Source organism: Schistocerca cancellata, chromosome 4 (genome assembly GCF_023864275.1).
Source record: "Schistocerca cancellata isolate TAMUIC-IGC-003103 chromosome 4, iqSchCanc2.1, whole genome shotgun sequence".
Classification (NCBI taxonomy): domain Eukaryota; kingdom Metazoa; phylum Arthropoda; class Insecta; order Orthoptera; family Acrididae; genus Schistocerca; species Schistocerca cancellata.
In genome coordinates this window covers 575,400,922-575,415,142 of record NC_064629.1, presented here as the reverse complement: position 1 = coordinate 575,415,142, position 14,221 = coordinate 575,400,922, and positions in this window count along the sequence as shown.

The following is a 14,221-nucleotide window of genomic DNA, read 5'->3' as shown; positions in this document are numbered from 1 at the left end:
TCGGAGCCTGAGTGTTATTGTATAAGGTAAAAAGCAGCCTCGCGCATATGTAGTAATGTCATCTCAGGTCCCATGTAAATGTTTTAAAAATCTCGTAATAATAATCTTTCTCGTAAAAAGTAACTTTTAACAACCATTCATGTCAATTTAAAGAATTTACTAATTTCTCCCATCCGTGATCATCGCGATTGTTGCAAAAGAAAAATCAGTTGCTTCCTTTCATAAATGACAAATCTATCTGCCAGCATTGCACATGGCTGTGCCAGAAAACATTATTTTAAGAGCAGATATATATGCGTTATTCGGCATATTTTATTCAGAATGATCTTTCAGGGCCATGACGCAGCACTGCTGACGTCCAAAATTTACCAGGTTAAATTCACAGTCAATTATTGAAAGGTTATAAGTGAGCTACAATTTAATTGAGAGGTTAGTTACATTGTATTATTACCAGGTTACTGAATTTTTTTTTGTTTGGACGTTACACTGAATGTGAGCGACATAATAATAATTTTTTACTGTTGAGAGATTTAAGAAGTTTTCTGTTTTGAGCTTACATTGAACGGGAACGAATTTTGTGGGGAGGTTAAATGTCAATGAATTTTTTGTTTTGAGGTTACACTAAATTAGAATCATATTCATATTATTTATTTTATTTTGTGGGGAGGTTACACTTGGCGACAACCTGCCAGGATCGTATTTCTTTGTGAATTTCTGAGAAGTAGTCATATATCTGCTCTTATCTACTTAAATGTAGTTTGCATCTGGCGCAACGCATTTACTAATTTGTCACTCTTTCTTTCACAGATCATCGGCAATTTATTGCTCTTTGTTGTAATTGTGTTTGTTCCATTTTACTAATTTGTCACTCTTTCTTTCACAGATCATCGGCAATTTATTGCTCTTTGTTGTAATTGTGTTTGTTCCATTTTTACTTCGTCTTTGTTTCATTTTGTGCTTAATTTTGATTTGTGAAAAATGCCGCGAAAAACTGTTAACAGTACATCGCGATGTACAATGAGTGAAACAGCCAACTCGAATAATTTGACCGATAATACTTGCGACACTCAGTGTAATAATGATAATCCCCTGATTACATATAATCAGTGCCTGTCGATCACTAGTATTGATTTTGATCCTAATGATGAGCAAACAAATGCAATTATGTCCACAGTAAATGTAACAATTGATGACGCGGCACGTTCCGTTACAATGAACGCTGCTCAGCTTGACACCCCCGATTTGCGAAATTTACGTAACGAACAGATAATTGTTTTTAACGAAGGTGAACAATGTACTCAAAGTACGTCAAATTTATTTGATTCCGATTTAGCGACCAACAGTGCACATCCGATGGGCAAACCTTTTTGTGAATCAGATAATGACCAAATGGTTACACAAAACGTGACAAATGTAGACACACCACCACACAGCTCAGAGAAAAGAGTCGCTAATTTTGGCTTGGATCAAATTATGGCATTATTGCTACAAATTAATGAAAACAATGAAAAACAATACAACAATTACAAACAACTTACTGAAAGTCTCAAACAGTCGAATAATAAGCAAGACAACAATTTCAAACAACTTAGTGAACAGATTACAGCCGTTGCCGCGCAATGTCATGATACTAAAGAACAATTACGTGAGGAAATTAAGGCTTGTGCTAGGAACAGTAGCGAAGAAATTAGATCTGTGGCACAAGAATTAAGTAATACACATGCAGCCACAACTAAATTACTTAGAGATGAAATTAGTGCAGTCGCTAAACAATGTTCCGAAAACGCAACACAGTTACGCGACGAGTTTAAATTAATGTCAGCAGAACTTTCACGCACACTGGATGCGAAAGTAGACACGAAATTTGACCAACAGAACAGCCAAATTGACGAACGTTTTAATCACCACCTACAAAACAGTGAAACGCGTTACCGTAAATTTATACAGGAACAGAATAAAGTAAAGGAACACGTCATGGAAACAATTAATGCACAAAGACAGGAAGATAAGTGTAAATTGTTTACGAAAGCAAAAACATACGTAGACAACAATATTGTTACAGTATCGGACGAAATAAAACAGTTGAACACCGAATTGCGTGAAGAAATCTCCGATCTTAAAACAAAAACAGACACACACACATTAGACTTTCAGACAATGACCAACAGACTTGAAAAGTTGGAAACAATACAGGATCCCGATGCCATCAAAGCAGACGTTAAAAAATTGGACAAAAACACACGTAAAATACAAAAACAAATTATTGCTTGTGATACTAAAAACGATGATCAGGTAAAAGCACTGACTGAAAAATATGATGAATTGGCCAGTCGTATTGACGTTATCGAAAGTAATAATGACACCAAATCAGACGATACGTCACCAGTTTCGCTTAATCAAATACCCGAATTCCAAAATTTACAGCAGACGATCAGTGAGATAGGTTCGTCCAATAATACGTTACGTAGAAAATTGTCATCTTTACAGCAAGAACTGACGGAGAAGAAAAATATTTCTGCCTTTAACACATCACAGCATACGCCACTCTCCGAACATTTGTCAGACTCACACAGCCAGTATAATTTAGGTAATTTACAGAGAGTACGTGACTTAGATTCCGAACAGCAATAGACAAACAGATTAGCGTACAATCCTGAACCTGTTCAGACATACAGAGACGATAATTTTGATTACAAGCACTTTCTATCCGTGAGAAAATTTAAGGTATTTAAAAATGACAGAACACAGATTCACCACTTGGACTGGATACGACAATTTGCTTTTGTATTTTCATCAGCTTGGCCTGTAACGCAGAAACTAAAATTTATTTGTAGCGCGTAATAGACCTCAGGGGATTCATTACACTTCGATGAATATGTGCCGTAGCGTGCACAGGGCCCCGAGCCGTAGTAGTGCTATTTCATCCTTAGTTTTCTGCACTGCTGCCTTCTCTTCTACTATCCTTTATATCTATCAAAACAGCTCTTCAACTATCGATCTATCTAGGATTAAGGATGAGTAAAGAAAACCTGATACGACAAGTTTTACCGAAAGTGACAGTTTTCTTTAAACACTCCCGAAATGACAACTACCGGCGTAATTTTAATAACAGACATAATTGTAATCATCAGTATGTACAACATTTTGAGCAATCGTCAAAATTATCAACAACCACATTTTTGGTAACAATAGAGGTTTTTCCCAACAACAGCAACAAAACCAGCCGGTTAGCATACCTAACCAACAATGTAGTCTGCAAGGTCAACCAAGCTTTAAAGTTTCGCCGCCTAGACGTATAGCGTCGGCTCCATCAAATAGTAACGCACCGCAACAAAGAAATCAGTACGTACAGAAAACACATCATTTCAACTCTTATCGCAACGCGCCGTATAGCAATGACTATCATGACAGACGTAAAAGTAATGAGCACAGTTTCAGCGTCACAGTCGGTCTTACCAGCAGCAGAATTATCCGCAACAGATAATCATGAATGAACCAGACAGTAGATATCAACCCGAACGTAATACGTGAGGACGAAATAACAGAACAGTACAAATAGTTGAAATGCCACAGCATCCTCCCGCAAATAATAGCAAGTCAGAAAGAATTTGACTAGATACAGTACAGGTTGCATCTTCCAGCAACGCAAGCAATGCTTTTGACACAGAGAATCTTGTTCACGAAAATGTTATTAGTTTTGACGACATTCGATACACACTTTTGCATTAAAGACAGAATCTCAACGTATGTAAACGACATTCTTATTGCAGAAGCTAACTGGTCTGAACACAATCTGATTCTTGAACAACTGTTGCAAACTTTTCGTGCACAAGGACTCACAGTTAATCTTAGCAAATCGCACTTTGGCAAAACTTCTATAAAATTCTTGGACATGTAATTTCAGCAGAAGGCATTGCTTCTGACCCGGAAAAACTTCAAGCTTTACGTGACATTACTGTTCCTACGACGAAGAAACAATTACGCAGCTTTCTGGGATTAATTAACTTTTTCCGTAAATTTATTCATTACTCTGCTTTAGACACCCCTAGATTATGTCAATTGACAGGTAAAAACACTATTTGGTCGTGGGATAGCCAAGCGCAGTCTGAATTTGTCAATCTGAAATAAGCTTTGCTGAATGCACCACTTTTATCACATCCAGATCTTACTAGAAATTTTTCCATTACCATCGACAGTTCTAACACAGCTTTAGGCGTACACATTTTTAGGAAATTGAAGAAGACGGTAATATAGTAATTAAAAATATCGCCTTTGCGAGTCGCATTCTGTCACCTGCTGAACGCAATTATTCTGTTACAGAACTTGAAACATTGTGTGTTGTATGGGCATTTACGAGTTTTAGGCATTTTTTTTATGGAAGACATACGACCGTTTACACAGATCATAGAGCGATACAGTTTTTACTTTCAGCAAAATTTACACACGACAGATTAAGCAGATGGAATCTTTATTTACAGGAATTTAATTTTACAATTGTTCACATTCCCGGTACACAAAATATTGTAGCAGACGCACTATCCCGTTCTCTCAGCAACAATCAGCAAGACATCGCAACCAACTTCTGCCAAGTAAATTTTAGCGTCATGTATATTCAACTAGTTGCATTTGAAAATTTCATTTCCATGTCATTACGAGATATAGCACAAGAGCAGAATAAAGACAACGTATGGAAAGAAATTAAACACCTTTGGCAAGACAGGAATAACGTTACCATCAGAAACCATTACACTGTACGCAATAATATTCTGTTTTGCCGCTCTCACCCTGACAGCAACAACTGGTTATTATGTATTCCTGACGAGCTTGTTAACGAATTAATTTGGTATACTCATTTAAGTTACGCACATTACGGAGCCAGAAAATGTTTTCTTATACTGAGACGGAACTGTTATTTTGCCAACATGGAGAAACGTATTCGACGAGTTTTAGCGTCATGTAAAATCTGCCAGAAAGCTAAGTCAGATACAACTTCACATATTCCTCCGTTACATCCCATTGTACCTGTTAAATTGAGACACATGGCCGCTGTAGACATTTTTGGTCCGATTCGCAGAACCAATAGAGGTTTTTCCTACATCTTAGTCGCTGTTGAACTCACTTCAAAATTTGTAACCTTCACTCCGTTACGCAAAGCTACTGCTAAATCGATTTCGAATGCATTTGTAAAACATTTTTTATTTCATGTAGGGCATGTATTGAAAGTAATTTCCGACAATGGACCACAGTTTCGATCTGCTATATGGACACGTATGTTACGAGCAAGAAACATTTCTCCGATCTATATATCCAGGTACCACGCTTCTTCGAACCCTTGTGAACGTCTATTGAAAGAAATTGGTAAACTATGTAGAATATACTGCCATAAAAAACATATTGATTGGGACACACACATACTCTCATTCCAGGATGTAATTAACTCCATACCAAATGAATCTACTATGCTATCTCCGGCTGTTATACTGAAAAATGTTGAACCACCTAACAAAATTAAAGAATTAGTATCCTTTCCTACCTCTCGTCGACTACGACACCATGAAATAATTGACATTGCACTCAACAACATCAAACGTGCCGCAGAGCGCCGAAGAAGACAGCAAAAACAGGTTTGTACACGCCGTAACTTTCACATTGGACAGAAGATATTAGTACGCACACATTATTTATCCAACAGAGGAAAGAGTAGATTCAGTAAATTTGAGCTTCTATACGCAGGTCCATATCGAATTCGCAGCATTCCTCACCCCAATGTAGTACACGTCGAAACTTTGAGAACCAGAAAAAGCAAGGGCAATCACCATGTCTCCAATATTAAACCCTTTATTGAATGAACATACTTTATGATTTATCACACTGTAATGCCATTTCCTGATTTTTATATGACCACTTATGCAATTCTATTTATATGAACACTTACTGATGATTATCATATTTTTTTCCTGGCAAGTGCCCGGCAAGGTAAGATTAGCAGGTCGCTTTTCTTGTCGTTACACATCAGACCGTGCACATTTTTCCAGATAAACTTACATATTTTATGGCCGATTATGCAATTCTATCTATGTGATTACTTATTGTTGATTATCATATTTTTTCTTGGCAAGTGCACGGCAAGGTAAGGTTAGCAGGTCGCTTTTCTTGTCGTTATATATCAGAACGTGCACATTTTCCATTTTTCGTGTACATATGATTGTTTTCCTGTTTTGTCTGTATACACTATGAAATGTTTAAGACGTAACAAACACCAGTTGACTTTGACATTTTTCCTTATGATATCTCAATATCTTGACTATTTTACATTTTTTTTTTGCTACTGCATTATGATACTCTGTGTACATTTTTTTTTTTTTTTTTGCACTTGAAAACTGACCATGTTTTTGACAATACGTTTTCTGTCATGCTGTGCTGTATGCTTAATTATATCACTAGAAACAAGTTTTTATTTAATGAGTATATGATTTAAATGCAAGATATTAATCTTTATTCATCATTTTCAGAAAGCAATAACGTTTAAAAGAAATAAATTGAACAAACCACAGTGGATTACTATGAAATGGGAATTTCACCTTCGGGATGAACGAAAGAAAATGCAATACCCTGTCATGAAGAGTAAATGGATCAGAATTAACAAGCATTAACAAGAATATACTATACACATCGTATGATAGCAGTCTTAACTAATTATTTTTCTTTCAGAATACGAGGCGATTGATGCAGGCTGTCAGACAGAACTACAAATCTTAGTTTTAGTGATGAAATATGCTAAAAATATGAAACTCTGTACTATGAATAGTTGTATGAAGTAAATGGTAATATGAATAATGAATAATGAAGTGTCTTTTTTGCAGATGATAATAAATGATGATGAATAATTATATGAAGAATATGCTAATATGAATAGTGAAGTTTTTCTTTGCAGGTGATGATAGTAATGAAGTTATGGTAATATGAATAATGATGTTTTTCTTTGCAGATGAGGATAATGATGAAGTTTATATATTTACTGTTAGTTAAGAAATGCTATGTAGTTATTTAAGTATTTGTTGCAGTTCGTTTTGACAGTATGTCTTATGTCGCATGGTATAATGAGTGAATGTTTTGGAAAGGACAGCGAGAGTACATACATATTGAGTACACGTTTCATTACCTGTTAATTCGAAGTTCACTACTTTTCAGCATAATATGCGTTTCTTCTTTTAGCTAAATAATCCATTTTGTATTTTTTCCAGGAGAAGCTATTCATGAAATTAATGTGCTATAAGCAGTTAGCCATTAAACCTGTTCAAGTACTTGCATTTTTTTACCCATTTGTGTGTGTCATTCATGAATGTGATCACATATACTCTACTTGTTTCATAACCTTGCTACAGCTGACTCATGACGAATGACGTTACTAATCCTTATATCCAGCAATAAGTCAAAAGCAAATATTTTCATGCCCCAGCAATTAATTATCGATGCCAACGCAATGCATTGCTACCACTATAAAAAAAAAAATTACCAGTCCCAGCTATTACCAGTATACAACCAAATAATGCTACTAGTTTAAGAGATATTTCTAGTTCTAAATATAATGCAAATTTCTCAGATGTATTGAATCCATTATATCTATGTATTATTGGACCACAGACCTTGAGTAATAGTTACAGTGTGTTACATTTTAAATATGTCCTATGTCACTTGAATGAGAAGTTCTGAGTAATACTGAATGATGTTTTGTAATAATGCATAGATGCTATGCCAATAATTTCTGTAAATAATATTTTTGTTACGTCACTTGAATGATGACTTCTGAATAATACTGAATAATGTTTTATAAAACGATATGAATACTTTGTAACTGTCCAATGAGTGCCAATAATTATTTTAAATATGTCGTATGTCACTTGAATGATGAAAAATGTTTTGTAATATTCAATACTTGCTATATGTTTAGTAACTGGCCAATGAACGACACTGTTTCTTATATTTTAAATTGGTCTTATGTCACTCGTAGCTTGATGCTATACTCATTAGCTCCTGTTCTGAATGATGACTTCTGAACAATGCATAAAAATGGTTTGTAACTGGCCAATGAGTGCCAATGACTACTATAATTAGATGAGTTATGTGAATGGTATGCCATTAATTAACTCTTGCTTTGAATGATCACTTATGAACAATGCATAAAAATGGTTTGTAACTGGCCAATGAATGCCAATGATTACTATAATTAGATGAATTATGTAAATGCTATGCCATTAATTAACTCTTGTTTTGAATGATCACTTCTGAATAATGCATAAAAAATGGTTTGTAACTGACCAATGAGTGCCAATATTTACTGTCATCAGATGACTTATGAATAATGTTCTGTAATACTCCATACATAGTACAGAAATATTTAGTAACTAGGCAATGAGTGCCAACAATTACGCAGATCGGTTGATAGACTAGTGTAATTCTCAATGATGACTAGCATAAGACTTAATGTCCTTCACCTTCTGACCTCATTACCAGAAATTACTGCAATATCCGTTTGTCCTGTCCATCCTCATGATCTTGGTTTTTACACTAATTCTACGTTGGTGAAAGACTATGGATTCTACAAGAATGTGGTGTTGACACATCATCTTGAACGAAGGAGATGTTATTAAGGTCCTACTGTTTGGTGTACCTAATGTACTACCAAAATGATAACATTGAATATTAATATGACATTTCAGTGTCTTGGCTACACTGATTAATACTTCAGGGAAGAGAACTTCAGATTGTCTCACTTGGTGTTGTGCTTCTGTAGAAAGATATGGACTTTCAGTGCAGCTACGTGCAACCTACTGTGCTACAACCATGATGCAATCCTTCCCTTTCCTTTCCTAGTTCTTGTAAAATGGTAAAAAATATATACAGTGCGTGTGCACTTACTGTCATTTGTTAATACGTTTTGTACTCATTGCGTATACATTATGTCATTTGTTAATATGTTTTGTACTCATTGCGTATACATTTTGTCATTTCTTGATATGTTCGGTACTCAGTGCATGTGCACTATTTCATTTTTTGTTCTGCACTTATATATATGTATATACTCTGTGATTGTAGACTTAGTTAATTAAGTAGATTATAGAAAAATTTGTTGCTCATGGCAAGTCCAATTGACTCACCATCGCTGCCAAATTCCCCCCTCCCTCCCCCCCCCCCCCCCAGTAGAGGGTTATGTAAGAGGTCCGAGCAGATGTAATTTGGATGTATTGCTCATGCGCTGCCTGCGATATGCAAGGTATAAGAGAATCCCTGACCAGAGAGCAGTGTTGACAGTAGTAGGAACTGTGTAGCTGTAGCAGTAAGTTTTTGCTACTCTGCAGTCTGCTCTGGTCTGGTCTGGTGTATCGTGTTGGGTGGCCGGTCGCGGTGCAGCGATGTCGGAGCCTGAGTATTATTGTATAAGGTAAAAAGCAGCCTCGCGCATATGTAGTAATGTCATCTCAAGTCCCATGTAAATGTTTTAAAAATCTCGTAATAATAATCTTTCTCATAAAAAGTAACTTTTAACAAACATTCATTTCAATTTAAAGAATTTACTAATTTCTCCCATCCATGATCATCGCAATTGTTGCAAAAGAAAAATCAGTTGCTACCTTTCATAAATGACAAATGTATCTGCTAGCATTGCACAAGGCTGTGCCAGAAAACATTATTTTAAGAGCAGATACATATGCGTTATCCGGCGACTTCATTGAGGTAACAATTTTTCTCTTTTTTATTCAGAATGATCTTTCAGGGCCATGACGCAGCACTGCTGACGTCCAAAATTTACCAGGTTAAATTCACAGTCAATTATTGAAAGGTTATAAGTGAGTGACAATTTAATTGAGAGGTTAGTTACATTGTATTATTACCAGAGTACTGAATTTATTATTATTTTCTTTTGTTGGGACGTTGCACTGAATGTGAACGACATAATTATAATTTTTTACTGTTGAGAGATTTAGGAATTTTTCTGTTTTGAGCTTACATTAAATGGGAACGAATTTTGTGGGGAGGTTAAATGTCAATGAATTTTCTGTTTTGAGGTTACACTAAATTACAATCATATTCATATTATTTATTTTATTTTGTGGGGAGGTTACAACTTAACTACAATCATTCTCCCGTGCAACACTCGCGACTGGAAAGAGAAACGGAAGAAGTGACAGTGGTACACAATTCGCCAGACATCATCAAATGACTTGCACAGTACTAATATATATATGGACATAAAGATGCCGAATCAGTTAAAAAACCTTGTTACACATTAGTTTATTATGCCGTAATGAATATCTCGCGTGCGCTTGTCGAATCTTCACTCTCGAAAAGAGAATTTCTGCAGGTCATTCACCAACTGCATGTCCAAAAAATTTGCCCATTTGCGGGAGCTACCCGCAACAGTTTATGACTTTTGCTTCTGTGACACACTGAATAATTTATGAGCGGCTGCTTGTGTCTCAAAAGTTTCGACACTGTTCTCTGTTTATTAGCGCTATCCTGCCAAACAATAGTACTCTGAGAAGAGGTTGAAAGAGGATCACTGTAATGGAAAAGTAATCAAGACAGACGGAAGAAGAAGTGCACTTCTACTAAATACGCAGTATCACGCCTACTAGCTGCGCCTTTCGTAGATTACGAAAAGGTTTACTTCAAAGCCGAGCAGCTTTGGCTTATACGGCTCTACGAAACTGGAAACGGAGAAGAATATAAATAAAACAAATAAATAATTTAATTGTTGCCACTAACCAATGAGTCACGGAGCCGTAAAGAAAGCTCTCCGCTAGGGTGAGAGAACTCGACAGAAGAGTTTTAAACCTTTTTAAAAACAATTTTCAGAGCGAAGGACTGCTAGGAGTTAAAGCAAATCAATTTTAGTCTAAATATTGAAGTTATGCTAGCTTAAAGCTACTAGTGGTGATTGGTAAAGGATTTCGTGAGTTCTATGAGAAATAGCTCCAGTGGTAGAAGCACTTCGACAATCAATCAGCGCAATGCTAGCACTTAAACTCTTAAAAGCAGTATACACATCAAAGGACGTACAAGCATTATATTAGCGAATTTCAATACATTCTACATCGAAAAGCACGTGAGAGCAAGATCGTGAAAGCTTGTCGCATCACTGAACAAAGAAACTAGATTGGAAAATGGAGAAAGAGCAGCAGTCACACAACGGAAAGAATGCTGGAGGAAACAAAAGCCTTATACAACCATCAAAGCAATAGCGTTTGTCGTAGTTGTTACTAGCAGAAATTCATTTAGAAGCTAGAGCGATAGAAGCACACGTTAAAAATTGCTGCGTTTGATCGAAAGGCTATCCCGAATAAAGCAGTTAGTCGTTGCTCCTAGTGCGATGGTAAAAGATCCTAAGGCTGCAAACATGATCAGAAAGCATCTCTTCTCTCTCATCAAACTTGCAATGTCGAAAGATAGTTCCCAGGCAAGGTATATGAGTGCAAAATGTTGGTAATTTTGATCTCGTTGTATTTCATCGTGAGTTAAAGTAATGTAAATTTCTCCGGTTTCCATTCTGTCGAAGTCGTCGAAGTTTCGATGAGTGTCATTCCTATTGTCTATAGCAGATGATGAGAGGGGCACCTATCGAAGCCTTGCGTTATTTAAATGAACTCACTCATCTGGAAACCATAGAATCTTATATTTAACACATTCTTTACTTAGTCATAAGAATGATTTATCATGTACGCAGTAAAATCTGGTTTCCAATACACTATGACCATGGATCATGCGTGAAATGTAACCACAGTTAGATGCCCAGTTAATAGAAAAGTTTAGATGTGAAAAACATTTGCAGGAACTAGGACAATAATAATTGAGACAGTCACGGATCGTTTACGGACCCACATTTAACTGAAAGTTTTTGTTTCTATTATTGTATAATTTCAGTGGTTCCTTTCACACTCACGTGACAAATGTCATGGGATAGCCATATGCACATATACAGATGGCGGTAGTATCACTTACACGAAAGGAATCCATTGGCGAAGCTGTAATTTGTACTCTTGTGATTCATGCGAAAAGCGCTCGAATGTGATTGTGGCCATACGACGGAAATTAACAGACTTTGAACACCTAATGGTAGCTGGAGCTAGTAGTATGGGGAATTCCATTTCGGGAATCGTTAGGGAATTCAGTATTCCGAAATCCACAGTGTCAACAGTGTGTGGATAATACCAAATTAGAGGCATAACTTCTCACCAAGGACAATGCAGTGGCCGACAGCCTTCACGTAATGGGTGAGAACAGCAGCGATTGCATAGAGTCGTTGGCGCTAATAGACATGGAGCACTGCCTGAAATATCCGCAGAAATCAATGTGGGATGGACGATGAATTTATACATTACGACAGCGCAGCGAAATGTGACGACTGATGCGAGTGCCTTTGCTAACAGCACGACATCACCTGCTTCGCCTCTTCTGAGTTTGTGACCATATCATTTGGACCTTAGATGACTGGTATGGCGCCCTATTCTATATCTTTCGGCTGCCATGCCGATCGGATCGGTAGGCGAGCGCACCGACAGACATTGTTTCCGAAGGGGAGCCCCCATGTCATTAAGTAAGCATTTCGGAAGCGATGCCGAACGGTTCTATCGAACCGAGATGCTGTTGTCAGTTCTCCTCCCATCAACCAATCAAAAGCCATCTGCAGCAGATCCGCGCATACGCATTGCACCATGCACAGCGGCATGAACCTGAAGTGGTTAGCAACTGACACAGGAACGCTATTCTTCACAGTACTGAAAAGTGTATTTAGAGTACATAATACCTTTCAAATTTCGCTGACCACATGCTTCCATGCATGCGTAACAGTGATAGCACATTTGACTGTGTTCTGGAAACTGTCATAAATGCTATATCATGTCATTTTATTCTCATTCACATCGACGTCTTGTTTTGGATTTTTCGTTTCAGATTATGAGTTAGGAATGTAGTACCACACTGTACAAATACATCTATAAAAACGCGAGGAAAATTCATCATTTTTTCGATTTTCCGTCGTTCCTTAGTTGCTTCGAAATTCATGGAGGTGCATTCCGTACATGCAACTAAGTGAAGACAGTTTATTGCCATATGCGTTTCTCTTCTTTTATTTGTGAAGAAAATACATCAACCATTTGGTTTTTAAAAACAAAATTTAAGAAACACCGTTTCGAGAACGTGTGACGAGTGCAGCTACTGAAGTTCGGTGTAGTTTACAACATGCATCTTGGTTCAAATGGCTCTGAGCACTATGGGACTTAACATCTTAGGTCATCAGTCCCCTAGAACTTAGAACTACTTAAACCTAACTAACCTAAGGACATCACACAACACCCAGCCATCACGAGGCAGAGAAAATTCCTGACCCCGCCGGGAATCGAACCCGGGAACCCGGGCGTGGGAAGCGAGAACGCTACCGCACGACCACGAGATGCGGGCCAACATGCATCTTATGAATAAAAATGTTTCATAAATGATGGTATAGTCCAAAAAATATTATGGTGGGGATTTTTCATCTCTGTCTACTATTGTTAAGGATTCGATCTCAGATAAATTCTTTGACAAGCCAGAGTGTAAAGATGATTGCTACTAGTTTCCCTCGCTCTTGGATTCCTGCCTAACCACACCCTCGGAAATCACTACGTATTCAGAAAAAAATTGTGAATTATTTGTGACAAGAAAAACTATAAATGTCACTGTCAGTCGTTTAGCACACAGCAATTTCATCTTTAATTTCTTAAATATATGGAATTAATGTCGAAGATGCTCATTACTGAGAGAGCGCGCTCTGACGTGTAAGTAACAACGAATACTTAAGAAAAATACTTAGCTTTCACGAATAACGAAGTGTCCGAATGTGTTACAAACACGAAGAGGAAAACTATATTATCGTACTTAGCGGTATTCGAACTTACGAACTTTGAGACTACAATTTCTTGCCTTAAACTATTTCTTCCCATATTATCATTATTATTATTATTATTATTACTAATATAATAATAATAATTATTATTATTTAATCTCTTTTCGATCGTTATGGCTCGTTGCGTTGCATTTGTTCTGGACGGATATCACATGACCTTCATTCAAGTTCATTGTTGATGGGTTTACTCACTTTTTTTTTGTATTACGTAGAACTGCGAACCCTCTGACCAAACACGCTAAGCTACTGTGCCAGCTAACCGCTTGGCTGCTATGACTC